Consider the following 20,752-nt stretch of genomic DNA (forward strand, 5'->3'; position numbering starts at 1 on the left):
AGGAAATATTTTACTTCAATTCTGCACTGATTTGCTATAGGAATTCTAAAAACATAGTATTTTACTACCACTATTTGTGAAGTAAAAAACACATATTTATATAAACTTCTTATCATCAGAATCCACCCCACCTTTATCTAGCTGGAAAGCCCTTGAGATCTTTACTTAAAAGAGGCCTGCATACCAGCTCTAACTCAGCAATGCAACCCCAGCCACCACAAACAGAACTTGTGTTCAGGCATTGTATACATACTGTGAGATAGGTGTTATTATTATCTCTGCTTTGCAGATAGAATGACTGTGGTCTACAGAGGGCGGGAACATGTTTCTCGGCTAAGCCTTCCACAGACCTTCCTTGATCAGATCTGGGCAAAGCAATCTAAGCAAGGGAGCTCAGCCTCCAGAGGCACACTACCTTTGATCTTGGCCTTTCTTTGACATTTTGTATATCAGTCTCTCCTCTAGTATCCTGGTCAGCCCCTGATTAAGGGATGAACCAGAAAAATAGGTGCCCAGAGTGATCAGTGTTTAAAGGACACTAAAGCATTGTTAAATGTGCAGGAGTTATAGTATCAGTTTCCACACACAACTATGTCAAATGCAAAATGAATATTGATCCAGCTTACACAGAAGGTGGCAATACCTCAAGTGTTGACCTCTGCAGTGACTATTTTCACAAGGTACAAGGACACATTTCATGATGCAGTTATAGAATCTGATGCTGGCAGTCACTGTCAGCATCATGTAATGCTTTTTACTGCAAATGAGGATTTTATTCTACTACATACATTCTAAACCTTTTAATATGATTGCAAAGAAGTTGTCTTGTTCAAAAATTCAAAAAGAAAAATAAAGATAAAATAGGAACAACCAAGAAATGAGAATTATTTTGCCTACATATAAGGCAAAAAAAATCTTAAAATATTTTAAAATAAGACTTAGAAAATATTTCTACTTAAATTACTTTTCTCCTCAGTGAGTTTAAGGGACTGTAGCTACCAAATCGTGAGTGACATAAACACTGAGAAATCAAAGAAAAACCAAGTATGTTAAAACATTAGTGCCTTGCCTTCAAGATTCAAGAGTAAATAGGACACACAAAATTATCACAACACAAATAATTTTGGACATAAAGAAAGAATAATGAAACTTTGATCAGCAAAATGTAAATTTGTTCCATTCTCTTATATAAATGTTGAACAAATATTTTTAAAATATTGATTTAAAGGCTTATCAAATTATAAACCTTTATAGATTAATAATCCTGGCTAGTTTCTGACCTCGCTTATAACACCTGCCTCCAACATTGATGGAACGTAGTTTGTGAGAAGTAACTGGTCATACATTTGCCTCTTCTTTCTCTCCATGAATTTTCCTGATGAAAAATGTGTCTGCCTCTTCTAGCTATGGGGTGAATTTAGTGCTAAGAGCATTTGCATTTTGGTGAGATTCATGTGGGTCCAGCTCTGCCAGTGACTGAGGGCATAGGATTAATTCAGGGTTGAGACATTAGAAAGGCCACTTGGCTCAGTATACGTGTTCTCTAAACAGCATTATCGGTTAAAAGGAAGTGCCTTTATTTTTTTACTTTCATCTGCCTGACTTCTGTGTTTTTCTCTCAATTTGTTCTGACCTTAAGAGAGCAACAGAATAATCCAGGCTCCAGGATGGACCAATACATGTGGATGCCACAGACATGAGAAAAATGAATGTAGCTACATATAGAGCACTTGCCTGGCATGTGTTAGGGCCTGGGTTCCATATCCAGCACTTAAAAAATAATAATAATAATAATAACAACAACAACAATAATGACAATCATATATTGCAAAATTAGTTCCCTCACCTTTTTAAACTCAAAGTCCAAAGAATTTAAAATCCATAATTAATCCTGCTGGATTTTTAATTCTGCTCAGTCTCAAGTAGAAGGGTTCTCAATGCCTGGGTGGACTGGATTTTTCAGTAGCTGTTCCATGGGTTGTCACTGTACAGGGAAACACCCAAGAGGGAAGCAATGACCAGCCCTAGATGCAGGGAGCTGCAGCTCCAGGAGAGGCGCTACCCAACAGGAAACTGCAGCTTGGCACTTCTCACTCTCATTCATGAATCTCGGCTAAGACTTCCACAGGCCTTCCTTGATCAGATCTAGAGGGCAAAGCAGCCTGAGCAAGGGAGCTCAGCACAGAGCAGGGGGCCTGGAAGGACACACAGTAGATCTGGAGACATACATGGAGAATGCCAAACATGGCTTTCATGTCTCATTTTCATCTCTTGTTCCCCTATTCCTTCCAAGAAAGCTCCCACTGAGTTTATAGCTATTTTTTTTTAAATTTTTTTATTTGTTTTAATTAGTTACACATGACAGTACAATGACCTTGACATACCATACATTTGAATCAGATGGGATATGATTTCTCATTTTTCTGAGTGTACAGGTTGCAGGATCACATTGGTCATGCAGTCACGTATATCCACACAGCAATAATAATGTCTATTTTATTCTGCTGTCCTTCCTTTGGGGAAGGGGGGAAAGGAAGAAGTTTATAGCTATTTATCCTGCTTCATAAGAACACAGGTAATGCCAAATTATTCCTAGATTCTGCCCATCTTTTCTTTTACTTTCCTTTTTATTTGTGGTTCCAGTAAGTGATTTTGAAAAAAAAAATTTCCTTAGATTTTGTTTTGTAAATTCTTCTTCAACAAGAAATATGAAATCAAGACCAAGTGCAGTGGCACAGGCCTGCAATCCCGGCGGCTGAGACAGAAGGACTACGAGTTCAAAGCCAGCCTCAGCCAAAGCAAGGTGCTAAGAAACTCAGTAAGATCCTGTCTTTAAATTTAAAAAAAAAAAATACAGAATAGGGCTGGGGATGTGACTTAGTGGTCAAGTGCCCTGAGTTCAATCCCCAGTACCCTCACCAACAAAGAAGAAATATGAAATCAAAACAATTTGGATCTTCTACCATCATCCACTATAAAAGCCAACCCTTCCACCTTCAAAATCATGTTAGATAATCCCACTCAGTGCAGAGTTCCCCGTCAGGTCATCACAGGCCCAGACTGCTCCTGTTATTAGATAATATTATTTAATATTCCTATTTTTTCAGGGCCTTCTCTACTTCCACACATTTCCTGGGTACCTCTATTTAATGTACAAGCAATATCTTTGCTATATTTGAAGCCTCCAAATCACCCCTCTCCCTAGCATTTGTCCATCAAATTTTTCATAATCCCCTGGCATGGCTGCCCCAATCTGCAAGGATGGCTTTCTACTGTTCTTACAATGGAACCTGTATTTGCAGCTCTAAGACTTCATTTTTCAAGAGTGTACCATCATCTTTTGAGAAGTCAATCTAGTTTTTTCATTAAGACATTGCTATTCTTACCTTTGTTGGACCCCAGTCACTATTTCCAATTTAGCAACACTAAAATAGCTCCCTCTTTCCTAAAGCCCTGTTTAAGAGCAATTACACCAAAGCAACTCTCATTTTCTCTTCTGTATCTGCTTTTAAATGTCTAATTTCTGATTTCATAACTTCCACTTCAGTCTCTAGATTGCAACACCTCTCCTAAGGAAATCAATCTTCTATTACAGCTTAATCATATTTTCTTCCATTATTTTGTTTTTTTTTCCCTGCTCCTATTCCGACAGTAGTTTTGAATACTTTTCTCAGACTATTCTTGTTCCTTGCTGATTTCCTGAGTTAATTTGATTTCCAGAAACTGAGAATTTCAGGCCAAAGCCTTTTCAACCTTTAGGATCTGAAATTGTTTCATTGAGATGATTTTTGTTATTTTAGCTCTTTTGGATGGCATGGTCTCTGTATTTGTCTCACTTATCAAGCACATGAAAGCCATTTATAAGTCCAGGCCTATTAGAAGTCAAATGCACAGCTGCAAAAACTAGCCACACAGCAAAATGCAGGTCACTGCAGACTGCCAAATGAAAAAGCAACATGGCCTCTAGTTCTTAACCCTTCATGGTGAGAGCTGCCAGCCCAGGCTGAGCTAGTTATTTTGATCCCCAAACTATAACTTTATCTCCTTTCTAAGGTCCTCAGACCATGAACCAGTGTTGGAGCTTGGGAATCAATAAATTGTCACCTATTTTTTTCAGTCAAATTCAGAGAGATTCAAGGATCAGGCACAGGTGGAGATTAAAATATTATCTTTATTACAGATAAAGCTCTTTGCAGAACATGAGTCAGGTTACCACAAAGAGGGTTCTCTGATATTTTACCCTTGAGTTTAGATGAAGCAGCTGCAGAGGCAGGGGCTTTAAGCTTATCCATGACAGCATGGCAGAGTGAAGATCAGACTCCAGGTTGCATACCACATCCCCTTCCCTCAAAAGGAATGGATGAGGGTCAGAAAGAGGCCAGGAGCTGGACATGGTGACACACACCTGTAATCCCAGAGCCTCAGGAGGATGAGGCAGAAGGATCTCAAGTTCAAATCCACCTTGGCAACTTAGTGAGGCCCTAAGCAACTTAGCAAGACCCTGTCTCAAAATAAAAAATGAGGGGGTTGAGGGTGTGCCTCAGTGGTTATAAGCACCCCTGGGTTCAATCCCCAGCACCAAAAAAGAAGGAGGAGGAGGAGGAGGGAAAGAAAGAAATACAGAAATGAAAGGAAGGAAGAAAAGAAGGAGGGAAGGAGGGAGGGAAGGGAGGGAGNGAGGAGGGAAGAATGAGGGAAAGGAGGGAGGGAGGAAGGAGGAAGGGAGGGAGGGAGGGGCCAGGAATGCTACTTAGGAGATCTGGCCACATGAAAGTAGAAGAAATGTTCTTTCCTAGTAACCTCTAGGTTACTAGGAAAGAATGGCCAAACATGGCAACATGGCTACCAACTCCAGTTCCTGCATCACCACCTCAGTTACTACACCCTCCAGACAGGGACCTCACTAACCCAGCTGATGATGTTCATCTCTGATTGGACAGAGCCTCTCCAGGAACACATCCTAAGCCACATGTCAGACTATGAATTCTCATCCTTGGTTCAGGTGTCTACCTGATAGTCAATATGCTGTGGCAGAGGGGTAAGAGCAGCAAAGGGCCATTGGTACTGTGAGAGGGGTTATGGGCTATGAGAGGGGCACCAGGCAAACCTGTCCACACAGGTTTTCAGAAGGCCTAACTTCTTATTAGAGTGTGGCTCTGTACCACTTGCTCTGCCCCCACTGCTGAAATGCCTACACAGTTCTGTGCCTGCTCCTCCCTGTGCTTCCCCAGGGTGTGTGGTCACTGTGGTGCTACTAGATGAGGTGTCTCCTACCACTACTTGTCCTTCAGGAGTCAGTTCTCCTGCCATCTCTCTATTGCTGCAGTGGGATTAGGTCTGGTCCCCATCCTCCACCAGACAGCATGACAGCCAACACCATCATCTTCACTCTGCCTCTGAAAACCATGACATAGACCATTTTCAATGCATCCTACTTAGAATTCATTAAAGAACCCAAGAATCTTTCAGATTTCCAGTACAGGGTCAATGTTTACTTAAATTTATATAAAAGCAATTGATATAAAGATTTTGAGCAGAAATAATTTGGGTCCCCAACTACATGACAGAAAAAAAATTTAAGAACAAGTAAATTTTAAGGAATGATTCTTTCTAAGCTGGAAAATCCATGCCCTGGCTCCTGTAAGGCCAAGGAAGACAGGAAGCCCCGAGGAACAGTCTGGATTGCTTAAGGAAAATATGGTTAAAATCACATTTACACAGCAATTAACCTCATCTCAGAGGCCTGCCCCACAGTTAGGTTATACCAGGCAAACTTTTCCAGTCTTAGTCAAGTAATGAACCCGGAAGAATAAATTACAAGGGAAAAAAAGCTAATCAAAACACTTTGACTCTGGTGAAAAACAGTCAAGTCAGTCAATATTGAACCTGAATATCAAGAGCAGCTTAATTATCACAATCCCACTGATGCCACTCGTTCCCCCGCACCCCACTTCTGGCACATTTTGGAATTGTCCCTAGATTCCGAGGGAAGTTGTTCTCACATTATAGGAAACAAGGGCTGAGAGATAAAACAAGAAGATAAAGCATTTCTATTATCAGCCCCTCCCTGTGGCCATGGGGATGCTCAGTAAGCAGAGACCTCAGAAGCAACAAGAGCAGCACCTTGAGCACAGTGGGACCCAGAAGGGGCAGAGAAAGCTCTGGGTCTGAGTCTATTCACCTTAGAGCTCTGGGGCAGGGAAGTGGGGGCACTTCCTGCTTTGTTCCTCCGTGTTGACAATTCTAGGTCACTCTGAGCCCACAGTGGTGTATTAACAGGTCTTCCAGACCCAGAGCCACACAGGGGTCCATCTGCAGCTGAGCTTGCAGCCTCCCAGGAGCTCTCACAACCCCATGGAGGCTCTGAGCACAGGTTCCCAGAGTGTGGTCTTCAAAGAAGCAGCTTTACCACCATCTGGGATTTTTGGACTGCACTCCAGGCCCACTGAATCAGAATCCACATTTTAACAAGATCCCTGGAGATTAGCTTTCACAGTGAAGTTCTGGAAGTGCTGCTCTAATTCTTGGGCCAAGATAGAGAGATGAGAGAGATGTGGGTGAAGGAGGGAGAAGGACAAAGAAAAGAGCAGAGAGAGGCACGGATAGAAGTGTCTGTGAGAGATAAAAGCACACAGCTTTTCAGTGAGTTCAAATAAGCCTGTGGAGAAGGCCTAGTGAGAACATAAAATTTGCTTTTGATGGAATGCTGTACCTGGACAACCTCCATCTTTGATTCAAACTATTCCCAAGTCTTTGTGTAAATTAGATAAGCTAGGATTTCTAGGCAATGACCAAAATATCCTGCTGCATTCTAGGAAACCAAATAAGAGTAAGTGAAGAGAGGGCAGCTCTGAGAAAATTGATGAACAGAAGGAACCAGGAATCCTATTTCTATTCTCAGGAGGCGACTCAGGACACTCTCATTTTATCAGCTCCTCCATTGTCTCTGCAGACCCCAAGTGGGTTCCTAGTCCTGAGTCCTTTGTGTCTCAGCTGAGGACACAGAGCATGGCCCCCCAGTGAAAGGATAAATCGATCCTAAGCGAGAACATATCCCTCTCCCCACCATTTGGTTCCTCATGATCTAGTTTCATTATAAAGATATTTCTTTTCTTAGTGATTGGTTTTTGAAGAAGCTCCTGATCATGAATTTGTTGACATTTTAAGGACTGTGAGCGGTTTAATGAAGCTGACTATAAGCATGAAATGGCAGATAGGCTGGTCCTGCTACAAAGGAAGACATGGGTTCCTTGAAAATCAGAACTACATGTGATTTTTATTTTATGCCCTGAGGGTCTTTTGCTGTTTGTTTTTGTATTTTCCATAAGAAACATGTATTCATTTTAAAATCAGATTCAAAATGGGATTACTTAAAGATGCACACGCATTTGACCCAGAAAACCTGGAAGTGAGCTTGATCTTCATTACCTCTGGCTTTATAATTTGAGGAAATCACTTTGCCTTTCCAAGCCTCCATTTTCTCAATTTACAATTATTATTTTAATAACTGGTGCCTTCTCAACTCCACAGAAGTTTTGTGAGATTCTAGTAAGATCATGAATATTTAGTCCTACAACTCAGAATCACTTAAGGACAAAAAAAAAAGATGGCTTGGCTTTCAACAGCCTGCTAATGGTCTAGGTGGCTCTTCTGAGAACTGGCCTGACTGTAAAAAGACAAGAAAGGGGACAGCACTTGGAGTGGAAAGTGCATGGGGCTTTGAGGCCAGATAGATTCACGTATAAAACCAAATTCTATCTATTACAATTAGTGTGACTTGGGCAATTTACTTCACCTCTCTGAGCGTCAGTTTCTTCATCTATAATATAGACATGATAACCATGTAGGGTGGTTGTGAGAATTAGAATAAATGCATATTGTTTTCCTGCCCTTTTGTCGGCAGCTATTCTCCTGCTCAGGAAATAGGAGTGTAACCATACATTCTTGCATTTAAAGAGTCTACAACTCAAATATGCCTTACATCATCTTGGGTTCAACTGTTTTCTTCATCAAACATGTATTGGTTGAGGGAAAGGTAGGGTACTGCCAACCACTTCTGCCAAGATGGTAGCTGTGAAAGCAAGAGCCATGCCCAGAGGAATCCTGAGTTGTCTAAATCATGACAGCCTCTTTTCCCTGCCCTCAGTAATTAAGTGAACGGACTAAGATTATATAAGTTGTGCACAGGACTTGGTTGCTGTTCAGTTACCCACATACCACAGGCGGTAAAAGAGATACAAAATGGTAGCCATGGTGGTTTCTATTGGCAGTAGATACAACTGAGAGACTAAAGTAGAATTATTAGCATCAAAATTAGTGATGACCATAGTAACACAGCCTATAAAAAGTGGCATAGCACAATCCCATGAAGGGGCCAGTGATAAGAGACAAGTCTTAGGAACAGAAGCATCTCAACTATAGTCCAAGGAGCAAGCACAAGGCACACTTCCGTCTTCCCATAAAATAATGAAGGTCTGTCCTCAACAAGCAGCCTCTAGGGACTGAGAAACCAGGCACAGAAGCCAAAGACTGCAAGAGCAATGTGCCATCCCAAGTAGGTTGAATGAAGAAGAGTCAAGGGCTTGTCCTGGATTGGCTTGGCTTCAGCACTCTCCTGTTGGTTGCAGCTGGCTAGTGCGGTGATGGGCAAGAAAGATCATGGTCCTAATCATGAAGCCCTACTGCGAGAACTGTTAGAGCTAACTCCTGAACCTGAGTCAAACACTAGAGACAAAGATTTGATTGTTAAATTTCCTAAAAGACAGGAATAATCTTCCTTTGAAAACCTTCTCCTCCCATCCTCACCCCACAAGAAGTCTCTTTTGTAATTTGAATTGTGTACATAAAAGCACATTTCAACTGCAAAGTGCCATGTAAATGTAAGGTGGTTTTATCACTGTTATTATGACTACTGGTACTCCAAAGACTGCTTCTCAGTATAAAGGACAAAACATTTTTAGAGGCTCAAAATACTTGGATATCCATCCTAATGAATAAATTGTCATTTACCACCCTGGCCTTTTCTGATCTGTAGAGATTTTATAATCTTTTCTGGCATTTCAGTAAAGCCAAGGAACTATACTCTTTTTTAAGCTAATTTTCCAGAAAAAGCATTCCCTCTCTCTCTTATACAGAATAAGTATATGCCTGTGTAGCCAAGGCAGAGTCCTAAATATGAACCACTGCAGATGAGATAAAGACTAATCTGACTCCATCATCATTTCTATACTGATTTTTCAGATTGCCATCCCTATGATCAAAGTTCTAGTGTTTCCTGAGGTCTCACCTTTCTGTGTGTATGGCTTCCATATCACACATCTCAGTGGTCATCTGACTTCAGGTTCTTCAAATCCTACTGCCTTCTTCTGATTGTAGATAAGTTGGATTTTTTTTTTAATAAAAACAGGATGGATATCATTGTTCTCTGCTCTTCAAGGAGACAGGGTGACTGGAGACGATGAAGAAGAGGTTTGTGTGGTAGTTGATCCACTCATTTATGGATTCAGTACATTCTCGAGTATGTACTGAACCCCTCCTTTGTGTAAGGCAGGGGCAATAAAAAGATGAAGAAGACATAAACCCAGCCTTGAATGTCCTGGCCACCTGGACAGTGGGAACTGCTGTTTTGTTTCCAAGGTAATGTTTTATTTGTCAACTGGCTGCATAGTCAATAAAAATCACATACGCTAACAATGTCAAAAACAGAGTAGTGAACCCAAAATCAAGGGATGGACTCAAATTGTCAAAATCATTTAAGCAGAATGCTAAAACCTGGTCTATACAATGAAATCCACAGAGTCAAAGCAGACCAGGCTCACACAGTTCACACATACCTGGAGATGAAAACACAAAAGACACAAACATGAAAGTCATAATCCATGAGAAAAACTTGAAATTGAAGGCAATAGGGATTGACAAGGAGGCCTTTGCTCATGGAATTCTTTCCTGCTGAAGACATGCCACCTCCACCACCCTACATCCACCATGCTCATCCCTATTCAACCTTGAAAATCTGTCTGGTCATCATTTCCATCAGAAGCTGATCCTCACATTACCACCCTACCCAGATGGAGTTTGATGCCCCTCCTTGTTATAATTCATGGGTTTCTTTTTTAAATATACCACTGCACTCCACATACTGTATATAGTTATCTATTTGCTTGTCTCTCTTCCCCACCATATAATGAGCTACTGGAGGACATGGAATTTTGCCTTATTTATATACCACAGTGCCTATCAAATTTTGCAGACCTATTAGGGAAGAAGGAAGGAAGAAATGAACAAACAAACTAGTATATTCTTTAGAATCCCAGGTGCTCAACCCTTACACAAATGCCTTTACTGAACTTACACAGGGACTTTGCAAATGAAAACATGCTGTACATCTCCCTCCTTCCTTTAGGTCAAGGGCAAAAAGTTAGCAGAGTGTTGGTTAAGGCTATCCCTCAGCTAGGGAGACAAGCCGTGAACAGTGTGCAAGCTTTCCTTGCCTTGTGCTGTGGGGGATTTGCCACGGGGCTCTTAACGAGATCAAGCTGAATCACATAGCTTCATCCTGTCAAAACGCATTGGAAATCTTTCTTGGGCGATCTATCATGGAAATACACATGGCGGGGAAGGGGAAGGGGGGATTAGAGGAAACAGGGAAAGCCACTCTCGGTCTTCAATGCTCGGCTGGCAGAATGCTCACAGTGGCCACAGCAGCTGGTGGACAAGGCTGTGCTGACACAGGGACAGATGAGAAGGCCACCTCCTCCAAATAAATAATCATCACCAGGACAGGCCCACTCCAAGAAATGTGTTAACACAGAACAGCCATAGCCAGTAAATCCTGAATAACGAGAATGGCAGGGTGAGGGGATTGGATTAACTCGCAGCCACTGGCAAAGCCTGACAGATCTGTTAAAACATGGAGTATTTTAGATTTGTTCCCAAAATCAATAGATGTGCCATCGCTTATTTAAAGCCAAGGCGTCCATAGCTGACCAAAGCCACCGCTTCAGAGAGATTTGACTAGAAGGACATAAATAATCCGGAAATTTGAGAATATCTCCCAGATCCTCAATGTATCTGCAAATATTTTATCTCTTCTCTCTTATATTTCCCTCCCAGCTGCAGGGGCTTATCTCAGGATAATCCTTGTTTTGTGTCCATGACTTTGTTTATTTTGTATTTTGGTGGAGATATAGGTGCCAATACAGCATGCAGGCCCTTCTTGTTAAAAGCAGCATTAACAAATGTAGGCTTCAAAAGAAAGCCGTTGCTATTTGTCAATGTTGCTTTGAAGAGAGGTGCCAGCTTGCACTTCAGGGCCCTTGAGGGCAGAGACTCATTGTTCCAAGGCTGAGAACCTGCTTATTGCCAAGCAAGATGCTGAAAACAAAGAATACAAAGATGAATGCAAATGGGGCTGTGCTCTCAGACCCCTAAAATCTAGTGGGGGAGAAAGATAAGAGATAGATAAAGTTAGCCAAAAGGAAAGACCATTGCACTAGAATGGAATTCTTTGAAAAAGGTAAGCTCAGGGTGTTCTTGGATGGAAAATATCTGTCCTGGGAAAGACTTCTCAGAAGAAATGATGTTCAGCTCACAGGTCTCTGGGTGGATCATTCAAAAGACCTCTCTTCAGAAACCTAGTGTGTGTGCCCATTGTTCAACCCATAACAAATACCCACTAAGAGTGTTCACTTTTCAGCCCCTGACCATTTACCAAAGACTAAATACTCATCTCCTAAACTCAGCCTAGAAAACTGTGGCAAAGGCAAAAGGTAACAAAACCAGGAAATTTCCTTGTGAGCTTTATCTCGTTTTTTTTTTTTTTTTTTTAACCTGAATATTGCCTGAGGAACTCCCACAACAGTTAGGGACCTATGTATTTGGCCACAAACAAAGAAGAAAAGTTTCTGACCTTTCAGCTGAAGGGATATGTGAGCTCTCCAGTGTTCTCCACTCAAAAATGGATGGGCATGTACATGCTGAACTGTGTCGGACATCATAAATCTGAATTGGCTCTGTTGTGGTTTCTTTATTTGCACTCCCATTTTTCCTCCTCTATGGAGACTTGGCATTCTAGAACACATTCTGAACAAAATGTCCTTTTCTTATTCAGCACCACATTTTGATAGATAAAAGGTGAATGAAGTGCTTAAAGTAATATATAATTTGCTCTTAATGAATGGCAGAGGAGTAATAGAGCAATGAAGCTTTATAAAGGAAAGACTAATTACAGTGGGAGCCAAACCTAGCAAGGATCCAATTTTAAACTTTCATAACAGAAAATGTCACTAACACATCTGGGAGGGTTTTTTTCTTTCTTTCTTGTTTTTAATAGTAGCTTGAAATAACGAGAGTTGGGGAAACTTACATTTGTACTGAAGTTATCCCAAAGTTTGATTTATAGTCAGTCATCTTCCATTTGGCAGCGGCTTGAGGAAGCAGCAGTAGCAAGAAGTCTGGCAGATTTTGCCCTTGAGGTGAAGATATTAAACAAAAATGAAAACTAATCTATCTTCAGATGGAAGTGTAGTACTTAAAGTTGAATGTTTGAGAGACAATCTTATAAAATGTTTCTCTTTAAAAATGATTTTATTACAGTAATTAGAAATGGTACCATCTCACTACAGTTGCATAAGAGCTCTCGTCTAATCTCCCTTGGTCTCTGTAGCTAAATAAATCTGTATTTAGCTATTCCTGGTATATACTTCACTCATTATCTCTATATATAGATCTGTAGATAGAATATTCACTATGAGCATAGGTCATACAGCATTCACAGGAGGGACTGCCTCATAAAGCCCTGAAACTATAAAATGCTTCCAATAGAGCTAGCCCTGGGAGATGAGAAGTCAGAGGTGATCTTTGGGTCCCACAGCCATGCATTTATTTCCTTATCCACTCAACAAATAGTTACTGAATCATCTATTATGCATAGATACCCATGTCCATTTGTGAGTTTAACAACAAAAATAAAATGTCTCATCTTCTAAGGTCTTACAACAGGGGAGAAGCACAATTCTATTTTTGGTAAGGCAGCAGACCATACCACACCTACAATAAAAAGAGGCCTCCTGCTACTATACAAGATGCTACAGTACAAGCAAGGAAAGCAAGCTGAATCATGGTGTTAGTCTCTAAGAAAACAAGAGGGGAAAAAAGAACATAAGCCAGAGAGAGTCCTATAAAGCAGAAGCTAAGAGTGACCAGGAAGCAAATGCCAAGACCAAGAACCTAGGAGTTTTGAAATTGGAAGAACAGAAGTTCACTGGATTATACAAAGGGGAATGAAGGAAAGGGAGGGGATGGGAATAGAAAAGACAGTAGAATGAGTCATATGTAACTTTCCTATGTTCATATGTGAATACACAACCAGTGAAACTCCACATCTTGTACAACCACAGAATGGAATCCTAATTAGAACAAGTTGTACTCCATGTATGTATAATATGTCAAAATATTTTCTACTGCCATGCATATCTAAAAAGAACAAATAAAAAAAATTTTTAAGGGGCAAGAGATTAGTCCCTTCCAGGGATTCTTAACCTGGGTCTGTGAACTTTCAAGATATTGTGAAAGAATTTAAGGGATCTATAGATTTGAAAAGGGAAAAAAATCTTTTTTCATATATCTCCAATTAAAATTTCCTTTAATTAAAAAATGTAAGCAACAAATCATAGCAGTTGGAGTAATAACCATCTTTGCCTGCAGAAGAAATCATAGATATTTCACATCATATTAGGGTATTGCTGATATCCTGAACTGATGTTTATGCTCATTATTACTGTTTTGCAATTACAGTCATTATTAAATTGCTAAATCTTAGTTTTTAATGCATGAACAAATAACTAAATATATTAACATATCACACATTTGGTTTTTAGTATTTTGATAACTGTGCCTCAATATAAATTTGTAATTCTATATATTTCATCTCATGTGTTTAAAACTATTCCAAAAAGCATGCATAAACTTCCCTGGATTGCCAAAGAAATCAATACTTCAGCATTTCTGAGAGAATAAGCTAGAAAAAAACTCTCTTCCAGTTAAGTAAGCCTACAAGGAAATCTCTACAACTGTGGTAGGAAAAACATAGAAGAATATTACTATTGGTGATAGTCAACCCTTAAGAATTTATGAACCACAGTCATAGATCTGTGCACACACGCATACAATCAGATAAACCCTTAATCCAGAAATCAAAGTGTGTCCACACTAGTTCTACTCTGAGATGCATGGCACAAACAAATGTCATTTCTTTCTGGGTGAAGCCATCCAAAACTAGCCCCTAAGCCTTCTCACAGACCATGTTTAAAAAATAATGAGTTCAAAATAAAACTTGCTAAGCAAATAAGAAAAAAAAAACAGAAGCAAGAGTCAGAGGATGATGAAACAGACAAAACAGTGTTAACACCACCACCCCAAGGACTTCAGATTCAGGCATTATCAGATCCCGAATATAAAATAACCGCAAAAAAAAGTTCAAAGAAATTTTAAAAATGCAATAAAACACTAAACAAGTATAAGAGACTTTCAAAATTAACCAATCTGTAAAGAGAACAAATAGAACTTTTAGATGTTAAAATTTATAATTATTAAAATTTAAAACTGTATAAATGGGACATAGACAGAGATTAGACTCCAAGTCTAAAATTAGGTTTTGAATCTAATTAAACACAGGAAAAAAATAATTATTATATTGGAAAATGTTCCAAAAAGAGTATGAGTCAAATGAAAAATAATTATGAAAGTTAAAATATATTTAAAGTATATAATAATACATATTGAAACTTGTAGAATGCTACAGGAATAATTTGAGGCAATTTATACTTTTGCATGCTTAGAGAAGAAAAGAAAGGCTAAATTTTTTAAGATTAATGTGTAATTTGGAGAACAACTTAAAACAGTACAAGTTTTCCAAAGGAAACTTTCTACTAGATAATAAATATAAGTACTGATGATTTTTTAAGTATCTCATTGGAGAATCACAGAAACGGGTTCTTCATAAAACTGTTTCTGATAAATATCCATGTCCTTAATAAAGAAGACGAGAAAAAAATAAAGAGAAAGAATAAATGTAAGAGCAGAAACAAACAACATAGAAAACAAAGATATAATATGGAGTATCAACAAATCCAAAAGATATTTCTTTGAAAATGTTAATAAAACTGTTAAACCAGCTGGGCACAGTGGCACATGCCTATAATCTTCAATGGCTTGGGAGGCTGAGGCTAGAAGAACGCAAGTTCAAAGCCAGCCTCAGCAACTTACCACGGCAAGCAACTTAGCACGACCCTGTCTCAAAATTAAAAAAAAAAAAATTTTTTTAAAGGGGGTGGGGATGTGGCTCAGGGGTTAAGTGCCCCAGTACCAAAAAGTAAAAAATAAACAACCTATTAAACTTTTTGGTTAGACTAATCAAGGAGAAAAGATGGAAGGCAAAAATATACAATATAAAAAATGCAAAGGGGATCATGTTTCAGATAGAGCAGAAAATTGAAAATAACTTCAGTCAATAGCTTAAAACATATAAAACTGACAAATTCCTAGGGAAAAAAGTAATTTACTGTGACTTGTGAAGAAATAGAAAGCTTGAATAGTTCTTTTTTTTAATATTTATTTTTTAGTTGTAGTTGGACACAATAACTTTATTTCACTTATTTATTTTTATGTGGTGCTAAGGATCGAACCCAGGGCCTTGCACATGCAAGGCGAGTGCTCTACTGCTGAGCCATAACCCCAGCCCCTTAAATAGTTCTTTAACCCTTAAAAAACAAGAAACAGAATTAGTAAAGATCTTCCCACATGATAATTTAAGGTAATTATATGTTAATTACTACTCCATAATACATACAAATATCAAAACATCACACCATACCACATAAATATATATAATTATTTTTCAATTAAAAATAAAATAAAATAAAGGTATCTTCCCACAAGGTAATAAAAAATAAGTGATTTCAAATATTTTTATGTAAACTTTTAATGTATATATGACAGCAGAATGCATTACAATTCTTATTACATATATAGAGCACAATTTTTCATATCTCTGGTTGTATACATAGTATATTCACACCAATTCGTGTCTTCATACATGTACTTTAGATAGTAATGATCATCACATTCCACCATCATTAATTACCCCATGCTCCCTCCCTTCGCCTCTAACCCCTCTGTCCTATCTAGAGTTCGTCTATTCCTCCCATGCTCCAATGGAAAGCAGTATGGAGATTTCTTGGAAAATTGGGAATGGAACCACGATTTGGCCCAGCTGTCCCTCTCCTCAGTCTATACCTAAAGGACTTAAAAACAACATACTACAGGGACACAGCCACATCAATCTTTATAGCAGCACAATTCACAATAGCTAAACTGTGGAACCAACCTAGATGCCCTTCTATAGATGAAAGGATTAAAAAGAAGTGGCATATATACACAATGGAATATTACTCAGCAATAAAAGAGAATAAAATCATGACATTTGCAGGTAAATGGATGGAGTTAGAGAAGATAATGCTAAGTAAAGTTAGCCAATCCCAAAAACCAAATGCCAAATGTTTTCTTTGATATAAGGAGGCTGATTCATAGTGGGATAGGGAGCAGGAGCATGGGAGGAATAGATTTAAAATATTTTTAAAGCTCTGTTAAAAAATAAAAACAAGGAATAGTCTCAATTCATTCTCAAGAATAGGGAACCTCCAAAAATCAAAAAACGGAAATGCAAGAAAAGAAAGGGATAGGTAATTCCCTGTTCTAAAATATTTTAAAATGCTACAACCCAACCCAACAATGTGTATAAAGCATGTATCATACTTATCTTGAGTCCATCCAGGAATGTAAATTTGATTTAACACCCAATAATACAATTCACTGCATTAACAGATTAAAGAGAAAAATCACTTCATCATTTCAACAGATGGAGAAAAATCATTCAAAGAAATTTAGAAAGAAATTCATGAGTGGAAAAAAAGGTGCAAATTTCATTAACTTGCTGAAGAACACCTACCAAAAATATATAGAAAACATTTTAAGTGAAGGAACATTGGGCATACTCTATTTACATAGACTAGAGACTACTTATAAACTAATGACTATTTATAGACTAGCATCTATTTACATAGAATATGCCTAAAGTTCCTTCACTTAACTGTTTTCTGTATATTTTTGGTAGGTGTTCTTCAGCAGGTTAATAAAATTGTCACCTTTTTTCCACTCACAAATGGTATTCAAGTTCCTTATTGTATTGCTACAATGTGTGGATATGTAACAATGATTTCCACTATTATGTATAAATATAATGTACCAATAAACAATCTTTAAAATACTCACTCATTAGTGTTGCCTTACTTTGGGAAAAAAATGAAAAGCCATTGGGATGGCACAGAATGAGAATTTGCCAAATCAAACTCACAAGAATAGAAAAATTACCTAGTATCAAACTTTATTCAACATTCAAGGATAAAAATAATCACCAAAATGTGCACAAATCATGGAGAAGCTTATACTGCCCTCACAGCTCCTTAGTCCTTCTGCTCCTCCTCCCCAACACCATTCCTGCTCTGACCACTTGAAAATAACAGCAACTTATGCTGCATTATGATGAATAGCATCAATTCAAAATGAGTGTGCAATAACATTGTCTGGGTAGAAAAAGCCTGCAGTGGCCCAAAGCCTTCAGCAACCCCCTGGAACCTTGAGTCCACACCAGGCCCCATGTATGCCTGGATACATATCCCTTAGGCAAGGACTTTACTATGCACACTAATTTGGGATAGAGTTGAATAAACAAAAGACTTGTTCTGCATATATTATTGAGCATTTAAAGCCAACAGGAATTGGGTCTTCATGGAGCTGTACAGCCAGTCTCACTATACTTTGGCTCTCGCATCCCAGTGGTAGTTTTCAGTGGTAATAGCCAAGTGTTGTTAGACATGATCCAAAAGTGATTAGCTACTTATTTTCATTTTGCAGAATAGCCATTCAGTGTTCACTCAAGCACTAATGCTTTTTAAAACCAAATGGGAACTGTATTGAGTAAAATACTCTTAATTGTTTTAGGAATAGTTTGATGTTCAAAGTGATGTTTCAGATGCACACCAAAAAATAATAAGAATTGACAGAATTTTTAAAAATTACTTTCTCTTATCCTATTCCCTTCAAACATTATCCATTCCCATAGATGTTAATATATTTTAAAATAAGGATAGACACAAAAATATGATGTGGGTAATATGACTTGAAAGAGGAGTTCAACATATTACCAGAAGGTTGATGGGAAAAGAAGACTCATCTTCCCTTGCTAGCCTTATTTTTTTTATCTAGAAGAATTTACAGCAACATAAACTCATCTGAACATAAATCTGGAAGCTGCTTTTTGTAAGAAAGATAATGTTGTTGACCTATTATCAAAAGTAGTGATGATGAATTTTAAATGATCCAACCATATACTTCTTTTAAGTGCTTTAAAATGCTTTCTCTTTTTACCAAAGGTATACACAGCTGAATCCTAACTCAACAAGGCCCTAGGTGAACCAGGGCCCAGAAATAGAGAAAGGACCTGGAAACCTAACCAGTAATCAGAGTCAGAGTGGCAGATATTGCCAATAAACTGTAATCATGGTGTAGATGGAACTGGTTGAGAGACATAGTCCAAGGTCAGAGCTCTGAAAACAAATACAGCTAGATGGGGAAACACATTGAAGGTGGGAACAGCAAGAAACAAAAGGAGCATGAAGCACACAGCATTTTTATCAGTCCAGAGATTTATGAAGAATACTGTTACTTTGTGGCTTAAAGATTTGGACTTCTGGTCCTGAAACACCCTAGCTTCTATCAGATCCTCCACAGCTTTTAAAGCACTGGGGCCAAAGCTGCAATTTGTCAGAATATCAAAATGACCACTTACAAAACGAAAAGCAGAGAAATGGTACAATTGGCCAGCGTAGAATAGAGAGTTTCACTGTAGTACAAATTCTGGGTTTCATCATCAGCATAATGAATAAAACACCTGAATAAATTAGTCTTTTCTGGAACCAGTTCATCCACAATTTAGCTATGAATCATTTATTCAGAAAATAGAGCTAAAATAAAATAAGTAAGATAGTAAGGGCTATTTAGTTAAAAGTGTCAAAAAAGTCAATCCAAAATAGTTTAGGCAAAAAAAAGAAGAAGAAGAAGAAGAAGAAAAGAAAAAGAAGAAGTATATACTGATGTGAATGTGTCTCATAAAACCTAATCCTCCTTTGGACCTTAATAACCACCAAACACAGGGACACATTCACCATCAGGATTCCACTTATTTCATTTATTCTTCTCTATGTGGACCAGCATAGAAGAGGAAAGCATATTCAACTTTGATCTTAGGATGTAAATGTGAAAGCTCTAGCCCTCAGAGACTGACTTGTTGATTTCAGTGATCTTAATTAAACTATATTGAGGAAGAACTTTTTGGCTCAGGTTCATTCACACCTCCAAACTTGGGTCAGTCAACTGTGGCCAAGATAGCAGGCTACTTTGACCCAGCATGAGGTCATGAAAGAAAATAGCCCTTCCGGCAGGAACCACAAAGAGTTGGGAGTTGCTATTCCCAGAAAAAGCAGATACTGAACATATAAACAGTAAGTATCCACCATATAAAGGAAATTGACTACATATTATACATATTACACTAATTGAACTAATCATTCAATATTTCATTAGGACCAGAATAAACAATTAACTCCTAGACAAAATATAGAACAAATCTTAAATCTGAATCTAGTTCTGATTCTTACCTATGCACAGCTTAACAAATCAAGTTTGTTCTAGCTCATTCACTTACAACTTTGGCTAGCATCCATTGTCACCAGTCTGTGACCATGGGTCCCATGAAGCTCATTACATCTGTGGTCTGTGGTCTTCTGTGGCTAACAATTAGCTCCCAGATGCAATGCAAGCTGCCATTTCCACTCTGGTCATGGTTACCATGGGGATCATCATAAGATTCTTTGTAGGAACTAACTATAATGCCTTTGCTAATGGCCCATGGCCCTGACTCTTGGGAGACTAGAAGCATGAGGTAATCAAAGCACTTGTATTTTAAATTCCTCTCCTTCACTAGGAGCTTCAGTATCAGTGAAAAGGGGCAAGGGACAGAGGAGAAGAGAATGCACTCATTCCATTAGAAAAGAGCTTTCCATGGGCCTGTTACTTTGATCATGGAGCTTAGATGTTTTGTGCATCTATGGTGTTACAGTAGGGGAACAAAACACCAAAAGATGTTGGTTAAAAAACAAAATTTCAGTGAGATGTGAGGAATACATTCAAGGTATCTATTGTATAATTTGGTGACTATAGTTAATAACAATGTGTTATATTCTTGAAAATCACTTAGTAGGTTTTAAGTGTCCTCATCACAAAAAAAAAAAGATATGTAACATAATGCAGCTTAATTAGCTCAATTTGGCTATTCCATACTGGATACATATTTCAAAATATCCATGATAAATATGTACAATTTTATTTGTCAATTAAAAACAACTTTAAAAAGCCAAAGAAATTCTACAAAGCTAGAAGTCAGCAGGCCTGGATTCTATGCTCAACTGAGCCACCTTGAATTGATGCACTTCACTCACCCTTTCTGGGGCCTGTTTCCTCATGGATAAATTGAAAAATCTGACCCTCAATTTTTTTCAAAACTCCCAAACTACTAAAAAGTTAGTAGTTTGGTAATCTTCTCTGCTCTCAACTTACAAATTAATTTCTACTCTACATG

This window comes from Marmota marmota, unplaced genomic scaffold (genome assembly GCF_001458135.2).
Source record: "Marmota marmota marmota unplaced genomic scaffold, marMar, whole genome shotgun sequence".
Classification (NCBI taxonomy): Eukaryota; Metazoa; Chordata; class Mammalia; order Rodentia; family Sciuridae; genus Marmota; species Marmota marmota.